We start from the raw sequence: 14,111 nt of genomic DNA on the forward strand, positions 1-14,111 counted from the left end.
TAGTTGCAGTAGGATTAAGTGAATATTAGTATACTGTAATAATGGATGTCCCAGAAAGAAACCTGGCAAATACATTAAACAAAAAGAATATAATAGCAGACAAACATTACTTCTGCTTATATCCAAGTTTGTCATATTTTTAAATAAATTTGCTTGCTGGAGTTTCAAAATATTCTTCCTGTTCATTTTCCTTTATTGAAAAAAATCTTTTAGAAGAAACATATTCTCAAAAATCAAGACCGTGTTTCTCTGTATTTTTCTGATTATGTAATGTTGGGTTGGAAGTTTGATACTGTTCAGCTTTTTTTTTTTTTTTTTTTTTTTGAAAGTTGCTGCCATCTGATAAAATACTGTAAACAGTTTTGATAATCAGTTTAACCATTCTCCATATGCCCATATCCATTACTGGCAGCAGTCAAGGGTGGTGAAGATTTCCATGCTATTTCCATACAGCAATGCAAAGGGATCAAAGACTGGGACGGCCATACCCATTGTGCCTTCAAGTGGTCACTGCAACTCACCTGCTGTGGAGACTGTCTCAGTGTGATGTGATGGGTCTGCGAAGATTAGGGAGCAGGGCTTTTCAGTAAGCATTTGCTTATCACCAGCTTTGGTGACACGAGATTATTTATGGCTGAGTCCTTTACCATAGCACTTACAATTCTGAGATAAAAAGCACGCACCAGAGTTCCCACTGCCTCTCCAGCTGAAGGAATGGAAATTGGCATTATTTGAAATTCAAGGAGTTTTTACTATACACAGGAATAATCCAAATGTGGAACAGGATTTGTTATTAACTATAAATCCCCTTTCCCCTAAGAAAACCAGAGTAAATGCAGGAAATAAGCTCCCATTTATACACTATAGAGACAATACTTCATTGTCACTTATATTTTAAAGTCACAAGTGAAAAGTAAATGGGAGGAAAGAAAAAATAACGTAAGTGGGAGCAAACATCAAGATGTTAGTGGGATTGATCCTTCTTCAGTGAAGTCAATAGGAATTTTTGTAGCTTACTTGCAACCAATGGGAAAAGCTTTACACACACTGAGTATTTGATGGTTAATTCTTTAAAGCATGCTATTCTGCACCCAACCAAGCAGAGAGGAAAGGTCTTCACCTTTTTATTACTATTAGTTCTACACACTTCAGATTTATTTACTTTTTACATTATAGTATTTGAATAAACTTTTAAATACAGTTTTAAACATACACAGACAAAAACTCTGCTAAAACAACTCCAAGTAAGCATTTTCATAATGCCTAAAAGTTATTGTTTTTAGGTACTCGCAAGGCATGTCAGATTTAATAATCTAAGGGTTGTGTCCAGAATTTATTTATAAATTTATAAATTCTGGTCACTCTGGCTTACCTCCATCTTCAACTTTTCCTCTCACAGAGGAGCTACAAGACTATTTTTCTCTAACAGTTGTGTGCAAATCCTAACAAAAATGCTAACTTTCCTTGAGTGCATTTCTTTTCTTTTAATTACATGTAGGATGACCTGTGCCATAACCTGTCTAGGTTTCTAACTGTTTAAAGCCAGCCCAGCTATCTCTGCATTCCAGCAGAGATATCCATTGTAGACATGCTGTACTTTACCAAACCCACACAGTTCGGATTTCCTTAAATGCGGTCCCCAGCATTGCCTGTTCCACTCTTTTGTCATTTGCGTTCAAATGATTTTCCATTTTCATGGACAGTAGGCAGAATCCACGTGTTGTACAATTTTTGCTCCAGGCTAAGTGGCATCTTGTCTGCAAGAATATGCACTAGTTACTGAACAGCATCTTTCCCACATTAATATTATTTTCTCACCCAGACAGAAATTTCCTTCCAGCCTCTAAAGTACCTGCGCTAGAATCGTAATCACATTGAGAGTTTCTCTTCCAGGACTATTTGTCAATACCATATTTACCTTGCTTTGCAGCTTTATCTTTCTTCTTGTTCCTGAGATTCTACAGTGCAGAGTTACATGCAACCTGTTGCATGTTGCAAAGAAAGAAAACCTAGAGTGATTTAGATGTTCTCTTTTAACATTTTTTTGTTTCTAATACACTGTGAGCTCTATGAAGATAGTTTTTATATAGGAAAGTAGGTAGAGGGGAAGGCCAATATGCTAGCAATATGGTAGTCTTATTATAAATGTCTTCCAAATTAGATCTCTCTTTTTTTCAAATTCACTTTGGATATACACACATAAATCTTCTCAAACTAATTTATCTTACATGTGTAATGGTGGAGGTATTGGTCCTGTATATAACAGCAAAAACTTCATTCTTTTCCACAAGTAGATGTGTTAAAAAAAAAAAAAGTCACTTTTTTTCACATCACTTTTAGCATTGTGTAGCTTAGGTGCAAGCATAATAGAGGCATCAAATAAAATAATAATCCTCAAATGATGTTTGCAAAGTTGAGCTCGTAAATGTCAAAGGTGATTTGAAGTGGACAAGAGTGAGTCTTAACAAATCAACTAGGGACTGCTGGCAATTGTTTCTGTTCTCGGTTCTTATTGAAACTAATATTGGACAAATTGAAAGAGTGATTGCCTTAGAGCCTTCGCAATGTCTTCACCAATCTGTTGCCCATTTCCATAAAAAATGGGAGTGAAAATGGCAGCTGACTTCTTTTGACCTCTCCCAGTTTCACTGTGGCTCCTGTCAGAGGACTGAAAAAACAGATTTTCAGGCAGACCATTATCTGCCACAGCAAGTTAGTTTGCAAAGAAATTGAAAAATAATAATCAAATAATCTAGTTAAGTCATTTTTTTTCTGCATGTGTTATGACTTGAAAGGTAGCAAACCAATAAAATATAAAAACCTCAATTTGCAAGAAGATGAGCAAATGAAAATAGCTCCTTCACTAGAAGTTTTATTCTGTTGTTTCAAATTCTTCTGTCTCTCTGTCCTCATGATCTGACTGTCAGTGTCAGTGTAAGATACCTGTACACTGTAAGATACCTTACATTGTAAGAAGCTACCCACAGTGCCTGGATCCTAGTCCTCTGCAACTTTTTAACTTACCTTTTTATTATTATTATTATTACTTTAACTTACTATAATTCCTTATGGATCAAGAGCTGTTTAGATCCACTTGCCTTACCAACTCATTCTTTTCCTGTCTAGTATCTTTACTTAGATTCTCCAAAGTGTCATCATTTTGTTTCCATAAACTAGCTGCAGAAACACCTCCTTCTTCTAAGATTTACTTTCCTACTTAGAAACCTGCAATCACAGTGAACATGTTTTTCTCAGCCAAAACCTGTCCTCTATGCATATCAGAGGTATACTGGTATTTCATTTCCCTCAAATTCCTCTGTAATCAGTGTCAGAGAGCTTCATATCCTGTGAAGACAGACCAACCTACCTGGTACTGTATTTACACTTAAGAGTTATATTTCTCTTCCAACAATATTTTTGGAGAACTACTCTTTTAACTTGCATTATCTTTTAAATATTTTACGTTATGTAGAACTGGAAGTTCCATAACATTGGGAAGCCATTAAAATGAGTATCTCAGGACCCTAGTCTATGCTGGAGACAGCTTGGCCTGGGATTTTAAACATTAAACACCTGACTGAATCAGGTGAACAGTTTGGACTCTATTTCCATCTCAGCTGTTTTCTATCAATCAAGCTGATTGTTTTTACTGCCTAAACCCTGTGTTGCTAGAAAGTATCAAGATAATTATAGGCCTTTCTTCCTTTGTACATCTTCCAGGATACAACTCCTTTAGCTTTTCCAAAGTTATCTGTGGGTTTCAAATATTCTCTCACAACTGCTTTTAGCTATTGTTCTTTTGGTGTATTTAGTCATAGTTTTTCCTGCCTGTTGTCTGCTCACCAGCACCTTCATAGCTTGGAGAAATAGATATCTTTCACTCTCCTCTCTCACAGAATCTAGGCACTTAGTAGAAACAATCATGATTTCATCTAGAAAAATAATTAAACCCTTTTGATTAACCTAGGCAGTCACACACAATGCTTCTTGTCTTAGTTTCGTGGCTGGGAGAGCCAAGATGCCCTTTCTTAAAATTTAATTTGTCTCTGAACATAACCTTTCCAAATTTTCCTGCTGTGAGAGAGAAGGAAAAAAAAAAAAAAAAAAAAAAAAAAAAAAAAAAAAGCATATTATTTGCTTTTGGAATATCTTAACTAAAGAATTCAGCTGAAAATTCAAGGTTAGTTTGCTGTTATTAAAATTAAGTTTCTCTTGTGCCTAGTTCTGGACTGTTTCATGTGAAATGTGATTGCTGTATCAGAAGCAGATGCACAGTTTTTCAATAACAAGAAGAAAAAAAATCTTGTTTCCTTTTGTATGAATAGAAAGAAACAATTTAAACTTCAGAAAAGTCTTCTCACTTCTCAATATCTTCCATTGTGAAGAGCCACTGTATTTAACTGAGGGCAAAATTACCAGATATATTCAGGTAAAGAATATCAAAACCTTTGGTTCCTCTCAGCAATCATAAGACGGTTGTAGGGAAGAAACTGCATGAGTAATAATGATTATTGACACTGATGTAGCAAATACGCAAACAGTTATAACTGCCATTCTGAGACCCATTGGACATAAGTTACTGACTGACCATGTTTTAAAGTTATAATGCCATAGCAGTAGGTCAGGCTTGTTGTAGAGCTATCCTAGTTTCCAATGGAGTTAGCATATAGTTACTATCTTACTGTAAAATGCTCTCCTATAATTGGCAACTCATTAGATGATGTGCGGTAGTGTGTGATGCAGTATCACTCATCTGTTTTGTGATTTCAGAAAAGATTGTTTTTATGTAGGTGTAGAGTTTAAAGGTAAGTAAATTTGATTACCAGGTTCAAAATTTGACAAATTTTTACCAGTTTGTCATTACTGCATAACTTTTCAATAACTAATAATTTTCATTTTGTAACATTTATTTTTATTTTGGGTTGTAGGACTTTAGGACTCCAGGGCAACTACTGAGGGATAATATTACCAGGTAAGTGTAGGTTCCAACTAACAGTGCCTTGGTGTTGTTCTACAGAGCTTTTAGACTGATTATCATTAGTTTTCTTACAGACTCCTTAATCATATGAGGCTGTTATATTAACGTCCATTTATTCTCTTATTCTGTCTGTCTTTTGTCAATTTTTTATTATGTCAATGTTTTATTTTGCTTTGCTTTTTTTCTTCTCCTCTACTGATGCTGAGAATCATCCATTTCTGATCAGATGTTCTCAGTAGTCATGATCTAGCTGTGGTACTATTAACATGTGTCAGAACCTAAATTTGACTGGATGAGTTGGAAACCACAGTGCAATTAGAAATCTATGAACTAATTGTTATCACAGAAACATGGTGGGTTGAATTACTCAAGTGGAACACTGCAATTGAGGGCTACAAGGTTTTCAGAAGAGACAGACAGACAAGGAGGGTTGGGGGTATTACTCTCTGTTAAGAAATTGCTAAGTTGCAAAGAACTGTCTCTAAGAAAAGAAAAGGAAAAAAAAAAAAGGAAAAAAAAAGAAAAAAAAAAGAAAAAGAAAAAGAAAAGTGGGTAAAAATTAAGGACACCTTGTGATTGGGTTTTACTAAAGGCTGTGTGATTAAGGGGAGAGTGTTGAAGAGACCTCCTTGCTTCAGCTACAAGAAGTTACATACATGTGTATGTAACATACATGTAACATGTAGTTACATACATGTGTAGTCTTTCGTCCTGATGGGGGATTTTAACCACACAGACTAATGATGGAGTAACTGCCTGATCAGGCATTGGAATAACTATATTAAAAAACAAGGGAAGACAAACTTATATATCTACATGTAAGGCCTTTGACATAATCCCACACAACATCCTTATCTCTAAACTGTAGAGAAATTTGAAGGGCATCCAGAGATCTGTGGTCAATATCTCTATATCTAGGTGGAGTCTGGTGAAGAGTGGTGTCCCTCAGGGGTCCACACTGGAACTGGTGTTGTTTAATATCTTTATCAATGACACATGCCATGGATTTGAGTGCACCTTCAACAAGTTTGACACTAAGCTGAGTGGTGCAGTTGATACAACAGAAGGAAGAGATGCCATCCAAAGGGACCTAGACAAGCTTGAGAAGTTGTCCAGCACGAACCTGATGAGCTTGAATAAGTCCAATAAGAATGAAAGTGCAAGAGTTTCTCAGCCTGGAAAAGAGAAGGCTCTGGGGAGACCTCATTGCAGATTTTGAGTACTTAAAAGGGACCTATAAAAAAGATAGAGGAGAGACTTTCTAGACGGGCAGATAGAGATGGGACAAGGGGGAACAGCTTTAAACTACATGTAAAAGAGGAGAGATTTAGATCAGGTGTTAGGAAGAAATTAATTCAGAGGGTGGTGAGGCACTGCAACATGTTGTCCAGAGAAGTTGTGGATGTCCCAACCTTGGAGGTGTTCAAGGTCAGTTTGGATAGGGTTTTGAGTAACCTAGTCTGGTCGGTGGCATCCCTGACCACAGTGTGTGTGTGTGGGAGGGGGGGGAGGGAGGGGAGATGGAGGGAATTAGATGGTCTTTATGGTCTCTTCCAATTCAAAGTATTCTATGATTCTATGAAGCCCAACTGTCAATCTGACCAACGGAGTCCCATTACTAGACTATGTCCCTTAATGCCACATACACTCATCTCTTTCATAGCTCTGGAGATGCGGACTCCACTACCTTCCTGGACTGTCCATTTCAATGATTGACCACCCTCTCCATGAAGAAATTCTTCCTGATGTCCAATTCTAAGCTCCCCTGGCACAACTTGAAACCTTTTCCTAGCATTTACTTTGGGGACGTGTTTTTGATCTCAGTATGTTTTTTTTCCCCTCCAGATATTTTTTGCATTTACACACACACAAAAATAAATAAATAAATAAATGATATTTATGTAAGACATAATGTGAATAACTGTGAGGATAAAACAGGACTCTGTTAGCTACTGCAGGCAGCTGGGCTGACTGAATTGCTCACCTCCCAGGACAGTTGCATTCTGTGCCTTTGCAGGTGCTGGGAAGCTAAAAATAGCATGGTTCACTTCTTGGGCAGACATGGCATTAGATTTCAAAATCCTCATCCTTAGCATGAAACCAGAATAAAAGGGCATTGTGGTAGACAGCAGCACAGGAGGTAGAGCTCAGACTGGTTGGAAAGTGAGCCACCTCTGTGAAAGTATTAACCATGACCTACTGTCCTCTTCTTCCATTTGCAATGCTTTGGTCCAGCAGTTTTGCAGTCTCCAATATCATAAATTGATGCATGGATATATTTCCTCCATTTGAGCAGTCCGCTTTCTGTGAAACTCAATTTTTGCAGTTCCTCCATTGATCTGAGGGAAGTGGCTGATACTGAGCAGTAGCAAACTGTGACCACTGACCTGATGCAGTAGCGGGTGCTCAGGGGCAAAGCAAGTCTGTGTGCTTCTTCTCATGTGCTTGTGAAAGGGTCACTGCACAGTATCCTGTTCACACCACTTATGGACACCAGCAGTGATGACATGGGCCTTCTTTCCTGTCTGCTTGCAGAAGTCATGACTTGCCTCAGACACAGTTTTGATTACTTTATTCTGGAGCACTTCGTGGGCGACGGGCTCTTTTCCAAAATGCCTTTCTCACGCAGACATCTCGCCTTTCCAGACATGCCACCCTTCCTTTTTCTATTTTCAGAATATTCATTTTCAGGGGTTCAGTGGCAGTGCAGCAATCCCCTGAATCTGACCTATATAAAGGAGTGGAAAAGGGTAAAAATTACTCCTTTTTGCTCCGTCCATTACTGTGCCTTTGTGAATTATAAAGAAAAAACAGCCACAGTTTTTTCACTTTTATCTTTGCTTTATTTTTAACTTTGGCAGCATCAAATCTTGGTACGCTTCCCCCCTTTTCATGAAGACTTTCTAGAGGACTTTGCAACTGGCAGTATTCAGAGCCCTTTCCTAAAGGGCCGACTGAGCCTTTTTCTCATGTGTTTGTTGGGAATTTTAGTCCTAGAAGTGCTAATAGAAATAAAATGACAACTTTTAAATAGTATAATGTAAATGTCCCATCCTTCTGTTATTAAACAGCTTCCAATCTGTTGTCGTTTTTGATGTCATCATCTTACCAGTTCTCCAGACTACTGAGGACTTATCTAGGGAAAAAGTGGAAAGCAGTACCTGGAAAACAAATGGTTCTGAAGAAGAGAAAATTATTTTTGATGGTTTATTTATATGTTTAAGTAAGAGACAGAAAATGAGTGCATTATAAATATATATATATAAAAAAAAATAACTGTTAACTTCTATACTTTGCTGTTTGCAAATACGAATGAAGAGGTTGTTTTAGAAAGAAATGGTTATCAGAATTCCAAGGTTTTTTTTATTATTATTATTATTATTTTTCTATTATGTCTTTTTTTTTCTGTACTTACGTGTGTTTATCTGGCACAATATCAAATGCTGTGTAAAACTACATAGATCTGAATTGCACTTCCAACTTACCAGTCATGTCAACTTTAAATATGACAACTCTTCCCTGCAAAGTCTTGCTTTTAAAATTTGTATATAAAATAGCAATTATAGCACTGTGTCAATCAGTGACCACTATTTCAACCTGCTACGTTTACTTGGAGCAGCTTATACATTACACTCTATTCAGTCTGTGGAACCACCATGTCCTAGAATGAATACAAAATAGGGATAAAAAGCTTTTTGTTTCAAGGCTCCACAAATGTGGAATCAGTTACCAGTTGATTTAAGAACAATTGGGAGCTCTTCCTGTTTTAAGATGGAACTGAAACAATACTTCGTGATGACTAGAAGTTGTTGTAATTGTTTTAATTGATGTTATTCTAGTGTTATCTTGGTTTATTGTTTATTTATATGCATTTGTTTATCGCAGGTCATGCTTGAAAATGGGCTTTCATCTCAATTTACATAGTCAGCTAACAAATATATGTGTGTATGTGTATCAGATACACTTGTTTATATCTGACAGCAAAACCATATGTATTCTACATATATTTCTTGCCTTTATGTTTGTGCTATCGATTAAGACATCTGAGTTTGATTTCAGCTTGACTTTTAAGTTTGCAGGACAAACCATACAAGTATGTATCTAATAATATCAGTCAAATTATTGTTCGGCTCCCAAAGCACAAATCAAGTTAAAGCATTAGCTAAGCATATGTTAGTGTGCTTTTTAAAGCAGTTCACTCTTGTAGGGTTTTACTCCTGCATTGTGTTGGCTTTAAGCAGCATTAGCATTCAGAAATTATTTCTGTGTCTCTAAAGGCAAATGGAGTATTAAAAACAATGATAGCATCACTAGTAGGGAAATACAGTCTGGCATCAAGCATTTGTTATCATAGCTGATAAAGGAATGGCATGTTTAATTTACACTCTGTGAATGGTAAATATCTACATAAGTATTCCTACCTGTCTTTACGTACCATGCAAGTAAGCTAACCTGTATGTAAGAGGAATAGAGAGGAAGAGCAAGTCATTATTTCATCTGTTCCATTTACAAACTCAGAAGTCACAAATGTGCAGCTGGGAAATGTGTTTGTCTCAAAGCTTCAAATCTGTGACATGTTAATTCATAAATAATTGCAGTCACATGGTCTTCCTCGAGGGCATTAGCTCTGTATTCCCAGTACGGTACACTTAATTGTAATAGAAAAGAGTAGAGTGGACAAAAGTGGCTTTCATAAATCAGATAAAATTGCTCAATAAATCCTAAACATCTTTCATTATTTCTATCAGAAAATGAGCTTAGTTAAGTAAGCAACATTTTTTACATGTGAGTGGTCTTTGTAAACAGGCAGGTGAGGAAATAAAGGGCTGGGGTGCATTATTATTGGTCGTGGAATCTGGCAGCTAAACGTCTCATAGCCCTGGCCCAAATCCTGCTCTGACTTGCATCCCATTCTAACCCATGGACCACCTTATATCCAGATACTAAATACTTCAGATAAACAAGAGCACTTTTCTATTGGGACAGTCATATGATAGCATCGCCTGTGTCATTGTCTACATGCAGCTGCTTGCAAAAATATAGGCTTTTTCCCCCAAAAATTGTTTTTGCTACTCTGACTGCAGAGTGAATAACAGAGTATGAAAGAAACCTGAAGGAGCCGTTAGGGTCCATTGTGTCAATCCAGCTGCTAAACACGCATATTAAGTCCACATTTAAAAATGCTTGTGAAGCTTTTTCTATTTGTTTTGTTTTGCAGTCCATTTTTAAACATTCGTACTTCTTCTGTTTTCATTGTCAGAATACCTAAACCATTCTGAACTAGTTCTTGGACAAATTCCAATTAAAATTGAAAACAATTTTAGTTATGCAAGAGATTTGTGGTTTTGTGATGTTTGTTTGTATTGTTCTGTTGTTGTTTTTTTTAAATCAGGTGAACTTCAGGAAAAAAAAATAAAAAAAGATATTTAGTACCAAAAAAAAATATAGTATTTCCATTGGTTACAAAAAAAGCAACTTGCCTCATCTGAGAGCTTGTTTTCAGGCTCCAGTCAGCATTAGGTTTAGTTTCCTGAAAGTATGAATTAGAATGCAAACCTGACTGACCCTGACTTTAGCTATTATGACCCAAACCACAACATATTTCTCTTGTTAAGAATAGTGGTCTGTTCAATTATCAAATTAATTTGCTGTAGACATATGGTTGGCCTCAAAATTTTCATATTTCTAATAATTCATTTGCTGGGATACTTTGAATTCAGAGAATCAATTTTGTGACTATAGCATAAGTACAGCACCACAAATGAGAATGCCAAATTTAAACTGTTTAGTCTGGGAATTTATTGCTGGCATTGGAATGGTTGTTGGCAGAAGATGTCCATATAGGGGGTTCTTTCAGCTACTTCATTTCCAGTCTATGTCATTAAGCAGTGGTTTGAGGACACTTAGTATTTCAATGCAGTAGACAACAAAAAAAGAAAAAACAACCTGTCCCACTTGTTTAATAGTGTATTGGTACCTCAGAATTTTGGCTTAAATATTAACCTGATTTGCATTTACAAATCGGTGACTTCTTAGAGTAATTGAATAAGCATGTCAATAATATAAGCTGTTTTTGTTCTTGATTTTTATACTCATCCTAATGCTCCTTTTGAAGATGTTGATGTGCAATATTTTTTATCTTGAGTTTTAACATCCCAATCTACATGAAGGATATTGAGTGATAAGTAAGCACAAGGCTATGGGCACTGTGTTGTTCAGGAAAAATATTTGCTTTAGCAATTGTCATACTCCAAGCAGAGAACATATAGATTTATAGTGTTAATTGTGCTGTTACTAGTTAATAGAAAGTATGAGGATGAAGATTTGAAAAGGTTTTAAAGACAAAGACCAAACAAAACCTTGTCCTTACCTGCAGGAAGGTGTCAGACACAGCTTAGACCCAAGAGTTACCCTGTGGCTGGAAGGCATAAAAGCTTCTGTTTCCAGCTGACAGTCTAAAGGCACCCCAGTGACCAGCTGGCCTGAGGATGGGAAATGTGGTCACATCTCTGAATGCATAAGGTGGATAACTATAAGAATTAATTTAGGACTGGAAAATGTGTCTACATTTTCTCTTTCAGATGAAGACAAGGATTACAGACAGGGAAAAGAATAACAATAGCAAATAAACCTCTGTATGAGGTCAGAGATTCATAGAGCTACTTACCAGCAAACACATGCCATGAAGGCCATTTAGTCCAGTCCTTTTTCTCCTTCCCTCATGTATTGTGTCAGTATTTATTTCATTAAACTTAAACTGCTGTTAGACTGGCACTAAATCTGGCCTTAAATTCCTCTAGAGGAGAAGATTTTGGAAAACTGCTTGGTTGTTCCACAATCTAACCATTCCTGCAGTTGTAAACTTTTTCTTAATATTAACCATATTATTTATGCTGCAGCTAAAATCCATTACTTCTTGTTTTCTCCCCATTGACAAATGAGAATAATTGGTCCCCATCCTCTTTGCAACACCTTTATGTAGTTATAGAGAACTACTGTGTGTCCCTTTTGCTTCACTTCTCTGGACCAAACATACCCCAGTCAAGCTTTCTTCTTGGGGCTTATTTTTAATACCTTTTACCATACTTTATATTCTTCTCTTAAGTCTTTCTAATTTGTCTGTATCTTCTGAAAAATGTGGTAGCCCACACTAAATTCAACTCTCTGGATGAGGCCTCCGCAGTGTCAAACAGAGCAGAAAAACTGCCTTCCTCGTGTCCTTCCTTGTGTTATATACAATACTCTAGTTAATAAAAGTTAATGTAGTATATGTCTTTGCTGTGATGACATTGTCTTTTTTACTTGTTCTATGTGTTGTCCATTATCATTAGTATTATCTTCTCTGGAGTTTTCTAGTCTGACCGGTTATATCTGTAACTTCAGTCATTTTACTCTTAAGTGGTTCCATCATCTGCTTTGAGTTTCTGTATGGCCACATATGTTTCCAATCTTTGTACTTATTTGTATGTGGCTTTGCCTTATCTGAGCTTTTGTCCTACTGTCATTAATCTACCCTTAGCCACTGGGGTAAGTTTACAGTATTGCCAGTTGCATAGACCTTTTCTACCAACTGAATACTCTCAATAGCAATACCAAAACCCCATCAGAAGTTTATCTCCACAGCATTTCAACTATTGCTACTGTGCATGCAGGGATTAATAGATTATAGAATATCTTTCTTTGTACATAATTAATGATCTATGAAAAGGGCAAGAAGGCTGGACTAGAACTCTCCAAATCACATATTTTCTTATTTGCACGGACTTAAGGTATTTTGATACGGCATTTCCTTCCACCTTAATTATGAAATCAAATATTCAGCAATTTCCCACATGCTAGAATTTCAAAACCTCATTTGAGAAACCCAGACACATGATATTCCATAACTGGGATATGCATCCATCCCCAACCGACCTGGGTGGCAAACAGGAGGGAATGCAGTTGCTACTGAATCCCAACCCAGTGCCACTGCTTTTGCAGGACTTGGCTGGAGGCATGCAAACTCAAGATGGCAAAAAAAAAAAAAAAAAAAAAAAAGTTCAGGATTACCCTACTGAAACCCAGGTACAGGAAGCTGCAGCTCAGGTTTTTGAGGCTTCTCTTTCTTCAGCAGTAAATATGGAAGACAGAGCCCCAGGATAGGCCAAACAAGTGTTCTTTAAATAGTGAAGTCTTCCTCTTTGGAGATCTCCAAGAGCTGCCTGGTTATATGGCCTTGGGTAGCCTGCTGTGGGTGGCCCTGCTTGAGCAGGGGTTGGACAAGATGTCCTCCAGAGGGCCCTGCCAACCTCAACCATTCTGCCTGTGTAATTTTGTGATTCTGTCAAATTCGATCAGTATATAGCAATCTTTAACAAATTTGAGGAAAACTTTCACGTTCATTAAACTGCTATTTTCTCATAATATTGTTTGGTTAGGAACTCTGTGCATGCACTAGCAACGGTTCTTGAAGATGTTTGGTTTATCTACACAGAAATAAGTATTTCTAGGGGTTTTCATGGGATTCTTGCTGCCAGAAAGAGCTCAAAAACTCCTTTTACTCTTACTTACCTTTTATTTCTTTTGCTCTTTATTGTGCATGAAAGAATGCTCTTCTCTCTCACTGGGCTAACGAAGATTTATAATGTTTATTCATTTCCTTTTTCCTCTTAACCTGAACCGGAACAGTTTGCCTTACTCAGATTTCCAGAGGCATGTCTACCTCACTTGCTCAAAATGCATTCCCACAGGGGCAGACAAGGGTGCATTGTGCTGCCAGGCAATCCACGCCAGGGCCTTGCGTGCTGTCTGTGGGCAGCCTGCCCAAACATGCCTGGCAGGGTACTAACCACCTACTTACATATTAACACCACCTAAGAATGCCTGATGTGTTTGGGCCCACAGGATGCTGCAAGTGCTACAGAAGAGTGTTTTCTGCTCATGTATTCACTGGGCGCAGAGGCAGATCTAGCCCAGGGGGCAATCATGGGGCACCCCTGGGAGGATTCATCCTCTCAGGGGTGAAAGGACATTTCCAGCTTGGCAAATCTCAGGCATGTGACAGTGAGGAGGTAGGTTATCCAAAATAGTAGATTTTACAAAATATTAATATTTGTATATAAAAGAGAAGGAGTGCTTTTACTTCCACACGAAT

At 37.2% G+C, this 14,111-nt stretch overlaps 2 long non-coding RNA genes across 4 annotated transcripts in view; one reads left to right on the forward strand and one right to left on the reverse strand.

The window, feature by feature from the left end:
- Positions 1-14,111, forward strand: part of LOC110351634 (uncharacterized) — a 162,048-nt gene that overhangs the window by 11,410 nt on the left and 136,527 nt on the right. For 2 of the 3 annotated variants that reach the window (XR_005262802.2, XR_005262803.2), the window contains one exon: positions 4,929-4,972. This is a non-coding gene — a long non-coding RNA (uncharacterized lncRNA). Of the gene's footprint in view, positions 1-4,928; positions 4,973-13,737; positions 14,029-14,111 lie in introns of those variants that run through there. The other variant, XR_011805855.1, reaches the window with a different exon arrangement.
- LOC140000695 (uncharacterized) lies at positions 9,314-13,739 on the reverse strand. Its single transcript, XR_011805856.1, has 3 exons — positions 13,529-13,739; positions 11,349-11,460; positions 9,314-9,430 (listed from the first exon to the last, which is right to left on the reverse strand). It is a non-coding gene; the product is annotated as an uncharacterized lncRNA (long non-coding RNA).

The sequence above is a fragment of the Anas platyrhynchos genome, chromosome 1 (assembly GCF_047663525.1).
Source record: "Anas platyrhynchos isolate ZD024472 breed Pekin duck chromosome 1, IASCAAS_PekinDuck_T2T, whole genome shotgun sequence".
Taxonomy (NCBI): Eukaryota; Metazoa; Chordata; class Aves; order Anseriformes; family Anatidae; genus Anas; species Anas platyrhynchos.